At 39.6% G+C, this 6,000-nt stretch overlaps 1 protein-coding gene across 1 annotated transcript in view; it reads left to right on the forward strand.

Annotated features, from left to right (window-relative positions):
• Window positions 1-5,228, forward strand: part of kcna5.L (potassium channel, voltage gated shaker related subfamily A, member 5 L homeolog) — a 59,814-nt gene extending 54,586 nt beyond the window's left edge. The window contains exon 3 of the mRNA XM_018251932.2: window positions 4,923-5,228. The gene's annotated coding sequence lies outside the window, so the exon portion shown is untranslated. The remainder of the gene's footprint in view (window positions 1-4,922) is intronic.
• The last annotated feature ends 772 nt before the right edge of the window (window positions 5,229-6,000 follow it).

The raw sequence follows: 6,000 nt of genomic DNA on the forward strand, positions 1-6,000 counted from the left end.
TGGCTGGACGAGAGACGCCTGACTCAGTACACACCATCTGGATACAAACACTTGATCCGACTAAATTGCTGAACAGAGTGCGATTGAGACACAGACTGCATAAGCCGGTCTGTGTCTTCCATGTGTAGGATATGTGCGCTATTGGAATGCAGAGGAATGCCGAGACTGGATTGTGCATGCTGAGAGGGAGGTGAGCGGTGGAGGGAAGCACAGTGAAAAGCTGCGAGGCAGTATAAGGAAGCAAGTGTGCGTCGGGAGACTACACAGTCAGGCCAGTGGAAGGGAAGCCGACGTCTGTCAGTGAATAGCCAGGCAGGAGAAATCAATCACTACACACTGGATGGTCGCCTATTCGCCGTTTCTGAAAAGGAAAGGAAGTGGACATTCTGTAAGTTATTTCTTAATAAAAGCTTTGCTATTTAAAAATTTCATTTGTCTTGATGTTTATTTTTCGTTGTGCTCTAACGAATTTTTAAATATTTTTTTTTGATGTTACTGGTCCTTTAACAGTGACTGCAATATCACACAGCGCCATCTGTTGGTTGTATGAAAGAATAACAGGGACTGCAATATCACACAGCGCCATCTGTTGGTTGTATGAAAGAATAACAGGGACTGCAATATCACACAGTGCCATCTGTTGGTTGTATGAAAGAATAACAGGGACTGCAATATCACACAGCGCCATCTGTTGGTTGTATGAAAAAATAATAGGGACTGCAATATCACACAGTGCCATCTGTTGGTTGTATGAAAGAATAACAGGGACTGCAATATCACACAGCGCCATCTGTTGGTTGTATGAAAGAATAACAGGGACTGCAATATCACACAGTGCCATCTGTTGGTTGTATGAAGGAATAACAGGGACTGCAATATCACACAGTGCCATCTGTTGGTTGTATGAAAGAATAACAGGGACTGCAATATCACACAGCGCCATCTGTTGGTTGTATGAAAAAATAATAGGGACTGCAATATCACACAATGCCATCTGTTGGTTGTATGAAAGATTAACAGTGATGGCAATATCAAACAGCACCCTCTGCACATGGTAGTGGGACAGTGGGACAATGCACACAGTAATCCGTTTGGCGATTCTCTGTCACCATCAGCTTTGCAAAGAAGTCCGGTTGATCGCTGGGGGGTTCGCTTTGGAAGAATGTGCGCTGCTGGGAGACAGGGCTGTAGTTGTGTCTAGGCTTATACTAGAGTCAATAAGTTTTCCCAGTTTTCGTAGGTAACATTAGGTACCTCGGCTTATACTCGGGTCGGCTTATACTCGAGTATATACGGTAATTCACATTTCGAAATTTCAGAGTTTTGACCAAAATTTTGAATTTTCGACAGTGAGAGTATAGCTATATTTTGTTCAGGCAATTTCACCTATAGTTTGGACGCCTACGGTGGCATCCAAAGAAATCACTTGAGGGATTGTTTCTCTTTCAAGGGTTAAAGTGATAAGAAGTGAGAGACAGGCAGGATTTCAGTTAGCTGAGCAGCTCAAGTTTCCAACATGGAGGATAGTGGGATAAGTATCCCGCTGTGATCAGGCCACCAGTATAGGGACAGATCACAAGAGTGCAATTGTGAAGTGATATGCTGATTGCAAAAAGATACTTATGTTGTTGTATTCATGTGCCATTCCTTTATGATCAAAGTTCTGATGTTACCAGAAGTAACTTGCCTGGGATCAATATGTGATCACATTCTATCTAAGTCGCCCTAATGCTTTTTGGAACACTCCAGATGGACCTGGACATATTGAGGCTCTTTATTCTACCCTTCCATACAGTTATGCAGAGATCTTGTTATTGCTGATTCATACTTACAGTTAAAGTTAACTAAAGAAGTAGCTAGAAATGTTGTACATTGTGTTTTGTTCTTCTGTACCAGTCAAAAGCAACCACAGCCTTTTAGCAGTAAAGATCTGTGTCTCTGAAATGCCCTATCAGCTCCCAATCTTCTTTTCTGCTGATTCACTGCACATGCTCTGTGCTGCTGTCACTAATGAGCTTAGGTACAACTCTAGGGACCGACAATATAGAGTGCACATAGAGTATAAATGTCACAATATAAGGCTGATTAGTAATTAATACAGATGATTACTACATGGCAGCACAGAAACCAGTGCAATTAGCATCAGCATTTAATAATCAGCCTTGTAGCATCAGTTTATATTACAGGATTTTTTGGCCTTATAACTTGCAACGACCCCTAAGCTTAGCTTCTCAACAGCTGCTCAGAGCCCACTGAGCGCGTGAGTGGCGCAGAGACTTTGCAAGATGGTGACCCCCTGTGACAAATTTAAAGTCCTGGATCATTGCTGCTATTGAAAAGCAGAAACTTCAGGCATTTTTAGCCATATTTTATTTAGGGTTTAGTTCTCCTTTAGAAGTATGGTGGTAGCAGAATCATGGGGAGGGGTAAGAAGAATGTATGGTGCAAAATACAAGGAAATACTGCAAGAAAACTTGCTTCCATGTGCTACAAAACCAAAAAGGACAGTGATTCCAACCAAAAAGCCAAGTAACACTGAATGTAATCAAGAACAAAAGGATGTCTTACAATGGCCCATTTATATTTGCACTATATATGGCAGTATTTGCCCTTCATTGCATCTCTTGTAAAGCATGAGACGTGATTAGGCCAAATTAGGATCCAAAATGGATCCAAACATGTCAAATTGGGTCAAACATGTGCCATTGCCCTATGTTGGATGATTGTCTGACCCATGTGAGCTAGAAAACTGTCCTGTGTAAAGACAAAAGTTTGTAGATATAGGAATCCTTGAACTTTAAAATTCGCAAAATTATAGACAGATGGAAATAGCCTTCATGCATTCCAAGGATACAGGTATTTGTGGCCCAGGGTTATTTGGGGAAGCCTGCTGGAGTGTGATTTACGAGCTACATTTGTGGTGTCTCTGTCCTGCTGCTTACAAGTGATTTATGCCTGTGTTTACAGTGGCTCTGTATTCACTGGTCCCTAGGGGTCTAGTATGATTGTGCCGGGAGACAATCCTGCAGTGTATGAGTATGAAACAGCTTTTTATCTACTAAAAGGCAGGTGATCAGTTGTAACCCTTCAGCTTGGCAGGCTGTTTCAATTCTTAATGTTTTCAGGAAGTATAGCAAAATCTGGTTCAATATTTGTTCTCTTAATCTGGTCATATATGGACAGATTTAGATTCATATTTTTTAGTAAGGCAGCAGCAAACTACAACTCCTAGCATTTCCAACATAATAACATAGATTTAGGCACTGGTTTCTAAACCAGTATCTATGGTGGGGTTCAGCCTGAATGTCATTTAGGGTGAAAATGAGGGAGAATGGCCCTTTGGTCTCATTTCACACCAGAATGCCCAGCTTGAAGGTCATTTAAGGTGAGATTTGGGATGAAATATATTTACTCCCCTAGATATTCCTGAAACATTGACTAAATACACCAATAATTCCTATGAATGTACTTAATTCATGAGTGGGTCCTGAAAAATTATGCTAGATAAAAACTGTCAAATAAAGCATCACTCTCTCTTGTCCATGACCATTGCAAGAGGATACTCTAATGAGAACCCTGCCTTCCCTGGATCCCCCAGCATCTTTTTTTTTTTTTTTTTTAATTTTGCTCACATAAGGTACTAACCACATTTCATCTTTTAAGGCAGTGATTGGTCCTGTAGGCCCCAAAAGCAGCGGACGCAGTTATGTATATAACCAGTGGCTTTAGATTAATTAGATTTTATATTGCTTAGTTATGAAGTCGTTAAATATATGCTGACTGTAGATTATCACATGATGGACTGGCAAGTCCCAAAAGTTCTGAATCTGGAAGAAGTCAGCATATTATTTTATCAACCATCTGCATATTTTGTTACAAAATCAGATATTAGGCAACCATATATCGAAAAAGAGAAGTTTATTAGGAGTCCCTTGCTAGATAATTCTAACCTCATAACAGGTGATTCTGCATATGTTCTAACCAATCAAAGATTGTAATGTTGGTTGTCGTTGATGTTTGTTGTCTTAGGGTTTCACATAAGCTGTGATGGAAGCAACACACAATTGTCCTGAGGTTGCGAGTTTGAATTAGGGATGCAACGAATCCAGCATTTGTTTCAGAATTTTGCCAAGATTCGACCTTCTTCAGAAGGATTTGACCGAGACCAAGTGCCTGGCAAACTGAATCTGAATTATCACACTTTTTCAAACAAACAAGTCAAACATTTTTGTACTGAAATATTTTATTGGGTTTTTAAGAAACTACAAAAAAATACACGACAAAAGAAAGAAAAAAAAGAAAAGTAAAAATGTTTAACCACGGAATGCACGTGCAGTTCTCTTTCCCCTCGTTTACATATGAAAATTTGGGTCCAGATTTCACAAAGGATTAGGGATTTTGCAGAATACTAAAATAGTGTATTCAGTGCATCCCTAGTTTGGATCAAGTACAAGGTACTGTCAGTGGTGTAACTATAGAGGAAGCAGACCCCACAGTTGCAGGACGGCCTTAACTGTCGGGTCTGCTTCCTCTATAGCTAATAAAAAAAACCTCCTCCCCAGCCGCTCTCTCTTACCGATGAGGAAGAGGGAAGCAAGTTGGGCGGAAGTGGGAGGAGTCTGGGTGGGGCAGAGGCCGGGGTATGGCCGGGAGGATGGGGATCGGAGTGCACCAGGACCATCTGAAGATTTTTTGCAGCGGGACCCGGCACCCGCCACTGGGAAATGTTTTATTATTACAGAGAAAAAGGAAGTCATTGTTAAAAATTTGGATTATTTGGTAATTTAGAGCTTTCTGGATAACAGGTTTCCTGATAAAAGATCCCATACCTGTACTTTTTTGTTTTTTTATCCAGTAGATACAATTTGTCTTAACAATGCTTTTAACAGTGCTCTTACCTTTCTTTCTTTGTTCTGTTTCAGGGGACACACCTCATAACAGTTGTTGGAGATGCCACAAGGCACTGGATGCACACATGTCTGAAACATAGATGTGAAGAACACAGTGTATAATGGGCTAGCAGGAAACATCCCACCATTGCATTTAAAAAGAAGATCAAGTTATTGCATTATTATTGCAGTTTATTGATAAAATATACAACTCTGTACAATACATTGACCACAAGGAAACATAGAAGTAACAAACAAGCCAAGATAAAAAAATCACAGTTTTTTTTCACAAAACAGTTGGTACTAGTATGGGACCTGTTATCCAGAATTCTTGAGACCTTGGGTTTTATGGGTAAGGGATCTTTCCGTAATTTGGATCTTCATACCTTAAGTCTACTTAAAAATCATTTAAACAATAAATAAACCCAATAGGGTTGTTTTGCATCCATTGAGGATTAATTATTTATGAGCTGGAATCAAGTACATGGGATTATTGTGTTATTACAGAGAAAAATGTAATCATTTTTAAAAGTTTAGTTTATTTGATTAAAAGGGAGTCAATGGGAGATGACCTTTCCGTAATTTGGAGCTTTTTGGATAACGGGTTTCCCGGATAACAGATCCTGTACATGTACCTTAAATGGGAGCTATCATGTTTGGGCAGCTTTGTATTAATTTGCTCGCTTTAAGGGGATGTAAACATTGCTTCCTAAAGGGACAATATACCCCAGCCAGAAGTTGCGGGTCTTGACCTGAAAAAGTCCAAATGCTGTTCTAATGGGAATAAATCAGAGGCACACAAACATTTCAATGAATGTCTGTGAAGAGTTTGGAGTGTCCTAACTGTACAAAAGCTGTAGGAATATTTTATTTCTTCTTTAGAAGTATTTCCTTTTTCTGGTGACATGACACTCATGAATTTTTTCCACAATTGTATTTATTTACAGATTGTATCGCAGTTTTATTCAAATAAATGGGATAATAAAATCTTCCCTTTCATGAGTTTGGTTTTATTGCTGTTAATACAAAGTGAACTCCAGCTGTTGAAGCAGTCCCATCATTTGCTAGAGAATTCTAATCCAAATAATGTTGGAGGAATTCCTTATTTAGT

This window comes from Xenopus laevis, chromosome 3L (genome assembly GCF_017654675.1).
Source record: "Xenopus laevis strain J_2021 chromosome 3L, Xenopus_laevis_v10.1, whole genome shotgun sequence".
Classification (NCBI taxonomy): Eukaryota; Metazoa; Chordata; class Amphibia; order Anura; family Pipidae; genus Xenopus; species Xenopus laevis.